Genomic DNA, 15,556 nt, shown 5'->3' on the forward strand with positions numbered 1-15,556 from the left:
TAAAGACTACTTAGATGTTACTGAAAATGATGCTGGGTGCGGTGGCTCATGCCTATAATCCTAGCACTTTGGGAGGCCGAGGCGGGTGGCTCACCTGAGGTCAGGAGTTCGAGACTAGGCTGGCCAAAATCATGAAACCCTGTCTCTACTAAAAATACAAAAAATTAGCCAGGCATGGTGGTACATGCCTGTAATCCTATCTACTTGGGAGGCTGAGGCAGGAGAATTGCATTAATTCGGGAGGAGGAGGTTGCAGTGAGCCAAGATCATGCCATTGCACTCCAGCCTAGGCAACAAGAGTGAAACTGTCTCAAAAAAAAAAAAAAAAAAAAAAAAAAAGTTACCGAAAATGGTGTTAGTAATTCAAATGGTAACATTCTTTTTTTGAGGACCAGTATGCCAGACCCCACTAAGTTGTGCTATGCCAGTACAGACTTCATCTACTTCTATACCGATTCTCTAAGACAGAATAAGAATGATATCTTGTGGATCTTGTGGGGAGTCTTCCTGAACACGTTTTTCTTCATTGTGTTAAATGAACTCATGCCTTCAGTATCACCAGATTCAAGGCCAAATTTGTGGGAATGAAATTCCTTAGGCAGTCATCTTGTGAGATAATGTCTTAGGATAGTGGAGTCAATAAAACAGAGAATTTGGTCAGAACCCTAGGTTCTTTTAAGCATCTCACCTTGATTTCTTTCTTTCTTTCTTTTCTTAAAAGACAGGGTCTTGCTCTGTCACCTGGGCTGAAGTGCAGTGGTACCATCTCAGCTCACTTCAACCTCCACCCCCCAGACTCAGGTGATCCTCCCACCTCAGCCTCCGGGATTGCTGGGATTATAGGCGTGCACTACTAGCTAAATTTTGTATTTTTAGTAGAGATGGGTTTCCCCATGTTTCCCAGGCTGATCTCGAACTCCTGGGCCCAAGTGATTAGCCTGCCTTGGCTTCCCAAAGTGCTGAGATTACAGGCATGAGCCACCATGCTGGGACACACCTTGATTTCTTACAAGCTATGTGATCTTAGGAGGTTTCTTAACTACTCAGAGCCTCAATTTCCTCATCTGTAAGACAGCAGTGATAATATTAGCTTTATCATCAGGCTGATTATAAGGACTAGGAGAGAAAAGTTTCATGGAAAACTGTAAACTCCTGTATAAACTGAGTAATGATGCTATGGAATGAATGTTTGTGTCATTCACATGCTGTAGTCCTAATTCGTAATGTGATGGTGTTTGAAGAAGGAGCCTTTGAGAGGTAATTAGGTTTAGATGAGGTCATGAGGGTAGAGCCCTCATCATGCGATTAGTGCTGTTTAAAGAAGACACAGGAGAAAGCTAGCTTCCATCCTCATTGTGTGGATACAACACAAAGAGCTGTCTACAAACCAGTAAATGGGCCCTCACCAGTCACTGGATCTGCCAGCACTTGATCTTGGATTTCCCAGCCTCCAGAACTGTGGGAAATAAATGTTGTTTAAGACAGCGGTACCCAACTTTTTTGGCACCAAGGACCAGTTTTGTGGAAGACAGTTTTTCCATGGAATATGGGGAGGAAGGGGGATGGTTTGGGAATGAAACTGTTCCATCTCGCATCATCAGGCATTGGTTAGATTCCCGTAAGGAGTACTCAACCTAGATCCCTTGTGCAGTTCACAATAGGGTTTACGCTCCTGTGAGAATCTAATGCTGCGGCTGATGTGACAGGAGGCGAAGCTCAGGCAGTAATGCTCACTTGCCTGCCGCTCACCTCCTACTGTGTGGCCTGGCTCCTAACAGGCCATGGACCAGGGTTTAAGTCTCCAATATATGGCAACTTTGGTATAGCAGCCCAAACCAAGATAAATTATTGTTGTATATACAATAATAATATCAGTTTGATACACATAATGATAATAAATTGGGCCCAGCTTTCCATAGAAACACAGTCATATTATGCTACCTCTTTGCAGTAAGTTGATCATATGCACTTGATAGAGCTCAACATAGTGAGGTGTTATGGGAATCAAAACACAGACGTAAAAAATGAGCAAATGACCATTACGAGGTTTAAAACCATAACATGACTGAGCACGGTGGCTCATGCCTATAATCCCAGAACTTTGGGAGGCCGAGCCTGGAGGATCACTTGTGCTCAGGAGTTCAAGACCAGCCTGGGCAACATAGCAAGACCTTGTCTCTACTAAAAATAAAAAATTAGTTGCGTGTGGTGGCATGTGTCTGTAGTCCCAGCTACTTGGGAGCCTGAGGCGAGAGGATTGCTTGAGCTGGAGAGGTCAAAGCTGCAATGAGCCATAATTGTGCCATTGTACTCCACTCTATCTAAGCTGGGCAAAAGACCAAGACCCTGTCCCAAAATAATAATAATAATAATAAAACCGTAACAATTGGCCTATTTTTCATATTTTCATTTCTCTAATCAACCAGAAAAGAGTACATTAATTGAATGTGTGAATACAGTGTCCCTACCTAGTTAAAACTAAAGGCATTCTGTTATTGCTATGTCAGTGCCGTTCTAAATGAAATATTTTTAGGCTGGGCACGGTGACCCACACCTGTAATCCCAGCACTTTTTTAGGCCAAGGAGGGGGATCACTTGAGGTCAGGATTTCAAGATCAGTCTGGCCAACGTGGCAAAACCCCGTCTCTACTAAAAATACAAAAATTAGCCGGGCGTGGTGACAGGCGCCTGTAATTCCAGCTACTCGGGAGGCTGAGGTTGGGAGGCCTGCCTCGGCCTCCCAAAGTGCTGGAAGGCGGAGGTTGCAGTGAGCCAAGACTCCACCACTGCGCTCCAGCCTGGGTGACAGAGTGAGACTCCATCTCAAAAAAAAGGAAAAGAAATATTTTAAAAGAGAAATACAGATACATACATAACACTTTAAGTGAGGTAAGCCCAAGTAAATTATCTAAAAACAAGTAAAATAAACATGTTATTAAATTTAATCCTGTATGAATACTGGTTTTAAAGATTTCTAGGTAGAGTTGTAGATGAGAAAGCATTTACTTTCCCTTTGTGTATATGTGTGTGTGTGTGCATATACACATATGTACGTATATATGGCATATATTTCCCAAAGGAAGTTCTATTTATTTGCTGCTAATAAAATAAACATTTGCTTTGTTATTCCCCTCATCTCTTTATTTTTAATGTGGAGAAAGAATTTCATGAATCATTCAAACTCTCTTTTTATGCCTGAGAAAGGTTCTGCTTATGTTAGAAGCTGAATGATTTGAGACAAAGGGACAGGCCTACTTTTTGTATATCTTTTAATATTCTTGGTGGTTAATGTCTAGAAGCAAAAACTGTGTGCATAGGCATTGCAGCCTGATCCTCCCTGAAGGAAAATCCTAATCACCAATTTCAAAAGCAGGAACTTTACTAATGAGCGGAACAACTTGCAATCTGCAGCCATTATGTTTTACTTTAAACCAGATTTCCTTACAACTTACAAGTACAAAGAATCAATCTCAATGCCCTGAAGACTCTTCAGGCTGTTACTCAGTGATTAATCATGGGGAGGAAAAAAACACTATTTTCAATTTAATCGGTTGGAGGGCAACGTATAGACATTAAAAAAAAAAAAGCAATTTACAGCACACTAATGAACAGCTATGCAAGAAGTGCACACATTGAAAACACTATCTACTCTGTTAGGAATGTATAATGCAGAACACTGCTTAATTCACACAAAACCCTTCTGGTCTTACTTGTTTGTTCTATCTTTTCAGTTTCTATCTGCTGCTTCAATGAGGTAAAGAACCTCTAGGCAGAAGCCACTGAAATACTCTCTAAACCTTGTGCTGCATTTTTCAGGCTGAATCATAAATGCTGGTGCTGGCAAAGTAGTTACTGTGGAACAAGGGAGATTTTTAGGCTGTCTTTCCAACACCTTTTATTACTATTGTTACAAGGCTTTGGGGGATTGTTATAGTTTGACTGTCTGTCGCTAGCTTTTATTACATTTCAAAATGCAATTGAGAAACTCTCTCCTTACCAATACTTGGAGTGGTAGAATCTCTGGTTCAGAGGCTATCATTATATTCTTTTTTTTTTAAGACGGAGTCTCGCACTGTCACCTGGTCTGATGTGCAGTGACACGATCTTGGCTCACTGCAGCCTTCACCTCCCAAGTTCAAGAGATTCTCCTGCCTCAGCCTCCCAAGTAGCTAGGATTACAGGCGCCCGCCAACACACTCAGCTAATTTTTTTTTATTTATTTTTTATTTTTTAGTAGAGACGGGGTTTCACTATGTTGGCCAGGCTGGTCTCAAACTCCTGAACTCGTGATCCACCTGCCTTGGCCTCCTAAAGTGCTGGGATTACAGGCGTGAGCCACTGCACCGGATTCCTATATCTATGAGGGTCCTGGCAGAAAACAGAATTGCATACGAAGAGTTTAACTGGAGCTGACAAGATCATTTACAGGGATGTGGGCATGGTTAAGGCATATTCACAAGGGGTTAAGAAAGCACCCAGGATTAACAGGGTGGCTGTCACTATCCTGGCCCTGAAGGCAAGGGCAGGAAACAGTGTTGTGAGCACTGTGAGAGCTGGAGCTGAGGGAACTGTCATCCTATGCAGAGGAAGACGCAGCCCCTGAAGCAGGGAAGAAACAGGAAGAAGTACCTCAGTCTCTGTCTTCTGCCCTCCATACCCTGTGAGTGCCTCCCGCTGGATAAACCCCAAGGGAAGCTGGAGGCAGGGAACCTAGACTACACTGTCAGTAAGGCTCAGCTCCCACCTGGGAGCACAGATCAGGTTACAGAGGGGCAGGGAATGAATTGGGGGAGCAGGAAGGCAAACAGAATAATCAGAACGAACCTTTAAAGGGCCACGCGTCTAGTGGTTCTAAGACCTGTTCGGGTGGCAAAGCACGTGAAGATCAGCTGATTCCTCGTACAACACCTTCAGTCTAACCAACTTTAACTGCCTGCTTACTAAATGCTAGGCCCTCTTAGAAGCAGTTGAATTGGGAGATGCATAAAGCATCATTTCTTGTCTCAGAGGAACCAATAGCCTAAGCCAAGAGATAGTATGGTAAGAAGATCATTTAAATATAATATGGCATGTACAAACTGATGCATGTGTGCGGCCATCTCTTGTAGCGTTGCCTCTGATAGCACGGAATTAGAAATAAGCTAATTGCCCATCAATTGGGGATTGGCTAAACAAAGAATGGGGCATCAATTCAGTGAAATCCTATATAACTATACATTTAAAATGAAGAAGATCTTTATGATTGTCCTATGTTATGGAATTCTCTCTGAGATATATTGTTTTAAAAAACAGGAGCGGCCGGGCGCGGTGGCTCACGCTTGTAATCCCAGCACTTTGGGAGGCCGAGACGGGCGGATCGCGAAGTCAGGAGATCGAGACCACGGTGAAACCCCGACTCTACTAAAAATACAAAAAAATTAGCCGGGCGTGGTGGCGGGCGCCTGTAGTCCCAGCTACTCGGAGAGGCTGAGGCAGGAGAATGGCGTGAACCCGGAAGGCGGAGCTTACAGTGAGCCAAGATTGCGCCACTGCACTCCAGCCTGGGCGACAGAGCAAGACTCCGTCTTTAAAAAAAAAAAAAAAAAAAACAGGAGCTGGGCTGGTCACGGTGGCTCACGCCTGTAATGCCAGCACTTTGGGAGGCTGAGGCGGGCGGTTCACGAGGTCAGGAGATCGAGATCATTCTGGCTAACACAGTGAAACCCCGTCTCTACTAAAAATACAAAAAATTAGCTGGGTGCAGTGGCGGGCGCCTGTAGTCCCAGCTGCTCGGGAGGCTGAGGCAGGAGAATGCTGTGAACCCGGGAGGCGGAGCTTGCAGTGATCGCACCACTGGACTCCAACCTGGGCGACAGAGGGAGACTGTCTCAAAACAAAAAACAAAAAACAAAAAAAACCACAGGAGCTGAATGTTTTTTATGGTATGATACCATTCGTGTAAAAGGAAGGAAGGAAAAAAGGAAAGGAAGGAAGGAAGGAAGAAAGGAAGGAAGGAAGGAAGGACAGACAGAATTTATAGAATGTACGCATACATTTGTGAGATATACTGGTCAACCTCTGGAAGGATTCCTACATAAGTGATAATGTTGGTTGCCTCTGTGTAAGGGAAAAAGCTGGCCAGAGGACAGGGTAAAAAGGAAGCACGTTATCATTTACTCTCTTGAGCCTTTTTAATTTTGAACCACATGAATATATTACAAATTAAAAAATAAATGAATGAAAATGAAAATTTAAAAATCAAAACAATATGGTAACGGCACAAAACCTACGGGAGCCCACAGGAGGGATCTGTATCCTGGCTTTAGGGTCAGCCCAGGCCTTCTGGTGAATGTGCTGCTGGAAGTGAATCTCAAAGGAAGAGCAGAGCTTGGCAAGAAAGGAAGAGCCCTGAGGTAGCAGAGATGGTTTAAGCAAAGGCAAAGAGGCTGAAGCTGTGGAGGGGTGTACCTTGGAGTATAAGAGGCAGTGCATGACTACAACCCAAAAAAAAAAAAAACCAAATGGAGAGTGACCGGAGATGGGACAGGAGGCTGGCAAGGCCAGGTTATGGGAACCTGATGGACCCTGCTAGAGAATTTGAGTTTTGACTGGGTGCAGTGGCTCATGCCTGTAATCCCAGCTACTTGGAAAGCTGAGGCAGGTGAATTGCTTGAATTCGGGAGGTGGAGGTTGCAGTGAGCCGAGATCATGCCACTGCACTCCAGCCTGGGCAACAGAGCAAGATTCTGTCCCAAAAAAAAAAAAAAAAGAGTTTTTAGTTTTATCCTGAAGAGAATGAAGAGTTACTGTAAACTCTTGGGATAAGGATGGGTTTAAGGATATGAGACTGGAGACACCAATAGATTTAATTCCATCAAGTGAACCCGGAACAATTGGTCCAGCAGGAAATCCAATTGTCTGATACAAATTGACAACAAGCAAAAGACGGTTTCCTAATAACATTTGGTAATATTTTAAAATTTTAAGCTACCAAGACTTGCTTACTCTGGGTTCATGCATTTTGACATGGATCAGAATAGAGTTCCTGCAGAAACGTTTTATCCATTAGCTTAATATCTGGATTGGGAAACAGGCCTCAGGGCAGGGCACCTTGTTAACACAACACTACTTTTCCGAGGGGCACAAGATGAGAACCACAGATCTTGTCCAACCCACACCTCCTGGCCACCAGACCAGACTCTGACTCAGAAGTGGCTGGAGTAGGGAACGTCTCATCCGAGAACAAACTCCAGGGCATATAGCTTTTCCTCCTCCAACAGAAAGAGAGTGGATAGTGAAGCATCGTTGGATTTAGAGACATAACTTTAGTTTCTCATCTTGGATTTCTCCCTTACTAATTATATAAACTTGGGCAAGCACTTAGAGCTCTGATTTCCATATCTACAAAATGGAGATGTTGATACTTGTTTTTTCTATCTCACAAATACATAGATATATAAAGAAATCTAGATAATATATGTGAATGTGCTTTAAGAACAATAAAGCATAAAATAAACTTGACATTTTAAAAGCAAATAAAAAACTAATAATGACTGTCCCAGACACAAAACAGACTGTCGTGGCTGGGTGTGGTGGCTCACGCCTATAATCCCAGCACTTTGGGAGGCTGAGGCAGGAGGATCGCATGAGCCCAGGAGTTCCAGACCAGCCTGGGCAGCATCATGAGACCCAGTCTCTACAAAACAAACAAACAAACAAAACAGACCATTAAGCTTATAAGCCCTGACTTATTCAGTCATCAGTTAACAATCAAAACCAGAAAAACACAAGAACAAAACAAAACATCATCTCCAATGAACTTCCTTTATTCATGGCGAGATCCATGTTCAATACATTATACATGTTCAGTAGAATACCATAGACTAACAGTGTTACATATAGACCAACAGAACTTTAAGGTTTATGTCTAGTTATGACATGTATTAAAGCACAAGAGTTTAGGTATTAAAACTTACTTATAAATATTTAGCCCATATTTAGTATAAATATTTACTCAAGTAAGAGTAGAAGTGGTAACTTGAGGGAGTAAAATTTAATGGGAGAAAAGAAATGGGTTTTAGAGTCAGAAAGTCCTCGATTAGGTTCACAGCTCAAACTTTGACTTATTTTATGCCTTGGGCATGTGGCCGAATGCCCCTGAACTTCGGTTTTCTCATCACTGTAAGGTGAATAGACAAATACCATCACTTGGCCATAACTGTGTTCTCTTCCCATCTGTATCTACTTAGGAAGCAAGAGTAAGTTCATGAAGCCGTGTTTTCTAAGTGCCTCCACTTAAAATGCATAAAGAAATATAGTGTACTTACTATTACTATATTATTATTCTATGACTATATATTGTGTTATAATGCAGCACGGAACTCAAATGACTTGTAGTTAAAGAGGCTTTTCCTCCCCTTCTGTCTAACAGAGTGTCTGCATCCTTTATTCTTCTTTACTTTTCCTCATAGCACTCATCATTACTTGTTATGTTTGCTTCTTTGTCAGTGACTGCCCCTCCCTAGTAGACGCTGAGTTTCATGACAGTAGGGGTCCTGTCTGCTGTTCAGTGCTATAGCAACAGCAACTAAAACAGTGCCTGTACCTAGTAGGGGTTACATAGATCTGAATATGAATGAACAAAGAGACAAAAGGGCTCATATGATTGTAAAATCTCTATAGGATACAGGCGTATGAATTGATTAGAATCACAGAAATCATTATTGTTAGTGCAGAGTGTATTTCTCATTTTCTGGGAGAAGAGACTCCTAGCTTGGTCCCAGTGAATAGGAGCTGCAGGGATGCAGGGAGTACTATTAGAAGACTAAACCTTGGCTGGGCTTATTTATTTATTTATTTCAAGACAGTCTTGCTCTGTTGCCCAGGCTGGAGCGCAGTGGTGTGATATCAGCTAACTGTAACCTCTGCCTCCTGGGTTCAAGCAATTCTCCTGCCTCAGCCTCCTGAGTAGCTGAGACTACAGGTGCATGCCACCATGCCTGGCTAATTTTTTGTATTTTTAGTAGAGACGAGTTTTTACCACATTGGCCAGGCTGGCCTTGAACTCCTGACCTCAAGTGACTCGCTCACCTTGGCCTCCCAAAGTGCTGGGATTACAGGTGTGAGCCACCGTGCCCCACCTGGCCGGGGCTTTTAGATCTATCTAAGCTCCATGCCAACCATACTCGTCTTGAAGAAAGACACAAAACTCACACTTTCATTCATCTGTTCAATGACTTCTGAGCTCCCTGCTGATACTGGGCACACAAAGGAAGATGAAACGGGTGTGGTCTCCACCTTCACAGAACTCACAGCTCATCAACCTCATGGCTAATAGGCAAACAGAAAAAATGAATAAATCCACAAACAGATATAAACCTGCTATTTTTGAAAAGTGCAATAAAGGAAAAGACGGTGTATATGAGAAAATAATGAGGAATATATTTTTTTCTTTTTTTGTACAGAGTCTCGTTCTGTCGCCCAGGCTGGAGTGCAGTGGCACAGTCTTGGCTCACTGTAATCTCTGCCTCTCGGGTTCAAGTGATTCTCCTGCCTCAGCCTCCCGAGTAGCTGGGACTACAAATGCATGCCCAGCTAATTTTTTTTTTTTTTGGTATTTTTAGTAGAGATGGGGTTTCACTGTGTTAGCCAAGATGGTCCCCATCTCCTGACCTCGTGATCTGCCTGCCTTGGCCTTTCAAAGGGCTGGGATTACAGGCGTGAGCCACCGCGCGCGGACGAAGAATATAATTTCTATTGGGGATGTTGTAAGGTAGGTTTTCTGGAAGCAGAATTTGAGGTGGGCATTTTCATGCAGTGATTCATGAAGGGCATGCTCTCCGGAGAAACTTGTAAGGGAGTGAGGCCTGCAGGATAGGGCAGGAAAAGAATGTGAGCAATGTTGTGGTTTCAAGAGAACTCTAGACTCAGCCTGACTCCACAGGGAGTTCTGGAGCAGGAACTGCAGGGCCAAGTCTATCCACTCAGACGCAAGGGGGCTGAATGGTTTCACCCCACATCTGTCTGTAATTGACTTAGAAGAGCCACCTTAGAAGAAACTTCCAGGAATCTTTCAGCAAGGCAGTTCCCATCAATCAAAGTCTATGCTCTGAAGAAAGGCGCAAGTGTGCAAGTGTGAGTGGCTCACAGCAGCCACACCTGCCCTGGTTGAGGGGTGGATGCACTAACTGTGTACACATGATGTGGATGGGCCATCAGGAGTATCTGCTACAGAGGCTTCTCTGTAGAAGTTATTTTGAGCTAAGATTTGAAGGATGAGTAAGAGGTAGACAAAGAAGAATATTCCAGGCTTAGGGAACAACATGTGCAAAGGTGGAGAAAAACAAACAAACAAAAAATCAGCAGGGCTGAAAAGTTGTGGGGTATAAGAAAAACAGGTCAAGATTATTTTGAGGCCAGGTGCGGTGCCTCATGTCTGTAATCCCAGCACTTTGGGAGGCCGAGACAGGTGGATCACCTGAAGTCAGGAGTTTGAGAACAGCCTGGCCAACATGGTGAAACCCTGTGTCTACTAAAAACACAAAAATTACCCAGGCACAGTGGTGTGTGCCTGTAATCCCAGCTACCCGGGAGGCTGAGGCAGGAGAATCGCTTGACCCAGGAGGTGGAGTTTGTGGTGAGCCGAGATCACGCTGCTGCACTCCAGCTTGGGTGATACAGCAAGACTCTGTCTCAAAAAAGAAAAAAAAAAGATGATTTTGAGGGCCCAGATCACTCTGGATTTTGGTCAATGGGGCACCTTTGAAGTGATGTAATCTTCCTCCCAGCATTTTAGTATCACTTTGGACTGGTCAGGAATGAGTTAGAGGAGGGAAAGAGACAATGCTGAGAAGCCAGGTAGGAGGCTGGTTTTAGTTGTCTGGATCATAAGTGATGGTGGTTTAACTAGGGTGGAATGGGAATTGAAAGAAAAAGATGGACTTGGGATACATTTTGGAGGTAGAATTAACAGAATTTGATGGCCGTGCCTGGTGGCTCATGCCTGTAATCCCAGCACTTTGGGAGGCTAAGGCAGATGGATCACCTGAGGTCGGGAGTTTGAGACCAGCCTGACCAACATGGAGAAAACCGATCTCTACTAAAAATACAAAATTAGCTGGGCGTGGTGGTGCACGCCTGTAATCCCAGCTACTTGGGAGGCTGAGGCAGGAGAATCACTTGAACTGAGGAGGTGGAGGTTGTGGTGAGCCAAGATTGTGCTATTGCACTCCAGCCTGGGCAACAAGAGCGAAACTCCATTTCAAAGAAAACAAACAAACAAAAAAGAATCTGGTAATGAATTGTCTTAGATGGGAAAAACTTATATTTTGGGCAGGAAATGGGAGATCAAGGTAAGAATTTCTATTTATACTCCTTTGATTTGCAAAATATAGGCTTAGAACCTGATATTAAGTGGTATTTTTTTCTTTTCTGTCTATCCCTGTCTAGTTGGTAGGACATATTGAAAGAGACTGGCAATAAAAGCAAGGTAACAAAACAGCCACTCTGCAACAGCCTGCCACATTTCTGAAGGTTTTTTTGTTTTTTTTTTTGAGACGGAGTCTCGCAGTGTTGACCAGATTGGAGTGCAGTGGCGCGATCTCAGCTCACTGCAACTTCTGCCTCCTGAGTTCAAGTGATTCTCATGCCTCAGCCTCCTGAGTGGCTGAGATTATGGGTGCGTGTCACCACATCTGGCTAATATTTTACTATTTTTAGTAGAGATGGGGTTTCACCATGTTGACCAGGCTGGTCTTGAACTCCTGGCCTTAAGTGATCTGCCCCCCTCAGGTTCCCAAAGTGCTGGGATTACAGGCATGAGCCACTGCACCCAGACACTTTTGGAGATTAAATGGGGTATTTGTCTATATTGCTGCATTATAAATTAACATGAGCCTAGTGGCTTACGGTATTTCACAGTTTTCATGGGTCAAGAGTCCGAGAATGGGGCCCGGCGCGGTGGCTCACGCTTGCAATCCCAGCACTTTGGGAGGCCGAGGCGGGCGGATCACGAGGTCAGGAGATCGAGACCACGGTGAAACCCTGTCTCTACTAAAAATACAAAAAAAATTAGCCGGGCGTGGTGGCGGGCGCCTGTAGTCCCAGCTACTCGTAGAGGCTGAGGCAGGAGAATGGCGTGAACCCGGGAGGCGGAGCTTGCAGTGAGCCGAGATTGCGCCACTGCACTCCAGCCTGGGCGACAGAGCGAGACTCCGTCTCAAAAAAAAAAAAAAAAAAAAAGAGTCCGAGAATGGGTCCTTTGCTCAGGGTCTAACAAAGCTGCAATCAGTGCATCAGCCAGGGCTGGGGTCTTATGTAAGGTTTGCGGTCCTCTTCAAAGTTCACAAAGCTGTTGGAAGAATTCATTTCCTGGCAGCTGTAGAACTCTGGGTGGCTTGCTTCTTTAAGGCCAGCAGGGAGAATCTCTTACCTCTAGATCTTCTAACAAAGGGTTCAACTGATTAGGTAAAGTCCACCCAGAATGACCTGTTGATTAACTTAAAGTCAATTGATTAGGAGCTTTCTTGACATTTGAAAAATCCCTTCACCTTTGCTGTATAATGTAACCTAATCATAGGAATGAGATTCCATAGGGAGGGGATTATAAAGGGGCTTGGATTATTGGGGGACATCTTAGAATTCCGCCTATCACAAACTAAAACTAAAAAGAGACCAATAATAGAAGAGTTTCATGCCACCCTATAGATTTGGTGGGAATTAAAAAAAATACTTTTACCATTAAATTTCTACTACAAGATAAGAGCTCTCCACCCAAAACTGGTGAAATCAGCCAGGAGTGAAAAGGGGAGGAAGCATATAGGTGATCCAGGCAGATAGAAAATAGAACTGAATAGACTACCTTTTCTCCCTGGAAGTCAATATTAAAACAATGCTCTAGGTTACTTAATTGGAAAATTGTCACCCCTGCATTTTCTGAATCTCCTATTGTATTTTCAGATACCAGACAACTGAGCGGATGTTGAAAATAGGTTCAGTTTACTTCTCTAAGAATCTTATACTCATCTCAATAATAGCATTTTGGGGCCCAGGCGATTTGGTATTTTTGAAATTTTGTGTTGAGATCTTTATTAAAGCTTTCCCTCACGAAATTAGAATCTGGGCTCTGTTCCCTTTCCCCCACTTCCACCTTACCAAGCCTCTTACTAAAGGTACCCCTGGAGACATCTAGAGCAAGACATTTGTCTGGAAGGCCCTGCTGGTCTCCACAACAGATACACAGAATCTCCAGGAAGGTTTGTGGAGTGAATAGAAGTTGGGGCAGAAACTCTCAGTACACGTCAATCCAGAGTCAATCAAGGAGCACCAAATAGATGAATTCTGGAGAACAAAATGAGGAAACAATTCATGATTCAACCATCCCAGAAAGACCAGCGAGCACAGAAAGAGCTTCACAATCTGGGATCCTCATAGACCATGGGGAAATGAAGCTGATGAAGAAAAAAAATCAGGTTTCACCAGTATCATACAGGCTGGGCTTAGTTTCCTATAGAAGAGATGTAGTGGCTTGCATGGGGATAAGTGGGGATTTTAAAGAAATCCTTGATTATATAATAGTTGGTTCCTAATAGGCACAAAGCAGAAGCTTGAAGGATGTGAAGCTGTTTGCACAAAGTGCCCATGTTTTCTTCTGCTTCTGTCCTCAAGGACAAATTGGCTAACCAATAAAGCATATACAGATGTGGGGAGGGACATATACACTCACTCAAACTCAGAAACATTCAGAACATTAAAAAGTGCACAAGAAGGTCGGGTGCAGTTTCTCACACCTGTAATCCCAGCACTTTGGGAGGCCGAGGCGTGTGGATCGGTTGACTCCAGAAGTTTGAGACCAGCCTGCGCAATATGGCAAAACCCTGTTTCTACAAAAAATACAAAAAATCAACCAGGCGTGGTGGTGCACACCTGCAATCCCAGCTACTGAGGTGGGAGGATAGCTTGAACCTGGGAGGCGGAGGTTGCAGTGAGCTGTGATCATGCCACTGAACTCCAGCCTGGGTAACAGAGAGAGACCCCATCTCAAAAAAAAAAAAAAAAAAAAAAAGAAAAAGAGAAAACAGCGCCCAAGAAGGATTTTGACAAAAGGCATATGGGGGCCATGGGCCACATTCCCAGGGATTAACTGTAGCCTCAGTTCCCATGGTGATTATACATTCAACTCAGGGACTGCTTCCTACTCAGTGTAACCTCCATCAAGAGGCAGGAGACAAAAAGGGATAAAGCCGAAGCACTTTAATGACACCAGACCGTGCACAAAGGCTGCCAGTACCACAGCCAGACACAGGGAGCTACTCAAACTGTCACATTACACATCTCATAGCACACTAATCGCTCCCTCATCACCAGCAACCAATGTAGAAAAGGCTGGATCAGAAATGCTTTATGAAACATGCAAAGATTTTTTTGCTCCAATTCATCTTCAGTTCCCTTTGTTACGTTATTAGTTATGGCCAGATGAACAATTCTGAGATTCTTTTCCTATTTCAATTTGTGTAAGAGGCTTTGTGATGTGTGTGTGTGTGTGTGTGTGTGTGTGTGTACTTGAATGCATGACTATAATACATAATGGTCAACAGATAGAAAGCAGTATTCTCCCACTGTCCCCTTCCCATAAAAAGAAAAAGGTTTTGGAAATGTAACCTCATTTTTTCTTTTAATTAAACTTTTTATTTTGAGATAATTGTAGGTCCACCTGTAGTTGTAAGAAATAATACAGAGAGATCCCATATACTTTTCATCCAGTTTGCCCCAACTATAACATCTTGCATGAATAGAAACAATATCACAACCGGAAAATTGATGTTGATACAATACACTGAACTGATTCATATGTTACCAGTTTTATGTGCGTTCATTTGTGTGTATTTAACGCTATGCAATTTTACATGTGTACATTCGTGTAACTAGCAGCACAGTTGAGACAGAGAATGGTCCCATCGCTTCAAGAACCTCTTATGCCACCTTTTCATAGCCATACTCATCTTCCTCTTGTCCCTACCCTTCTCCCCTCCCCAGTCCAACCCTTGGGGATCACAAGTCTATTCTCCATCTCTATAATTCTGTCATTTCAGGAATGTTATAGAAATGGAATCATATAGCATATAACCTTTTGGTATTATCATAATTCCCTTGAGGCCCCTTCAAGTTGTTGCATTTATCAGTAGTTCATTCCTTTTGACAGCTGAGTAGTATTCCGTGGTAAGAATGTACCACAGTGTGTTTAACCATTCACCTGTTGAAGGACATTTGCATTATTTCCAATTTTTGGCTATCATGAGTAAAGCTGCTATGAAGATAACGTGTAGATGTTTTTGTGTAAACTTCAGTTTTCATCTTTCTGGGATAAATGCCCAGGAGTTCAATTACTGGGTTGTATAATAAGCGGCTGTACTACTCTGGAGTTTTATATTCCCACTAGTAATGTATGAGTGATCTTGCTTTTCTACATCCTTGCCAGAATGTGGTGTTATTGCTGTTTTTCACTTGAGCCATTCTGCTATGTGTATAGCAATAGCTCATCATTTTAATTTGCATTTTGTAATGATTGATGATATTGGAC

Source organism: Nomascus leucogenys, chromosome 13 (assembly GCF_006542625.1).
Source record: "Nomascus leucogenys isolate Asia chromosome 13, Asia_NLE_v1, whole genome shotgun sequence".
In the NCBI taxonomy this organism is placed as follows: domain Eukaryota; kingdom Metazoa; phylum Chordata; class Mammalia; order Primates; family Hylobatidae; genus Nomascus; species Nomascus leucogenys.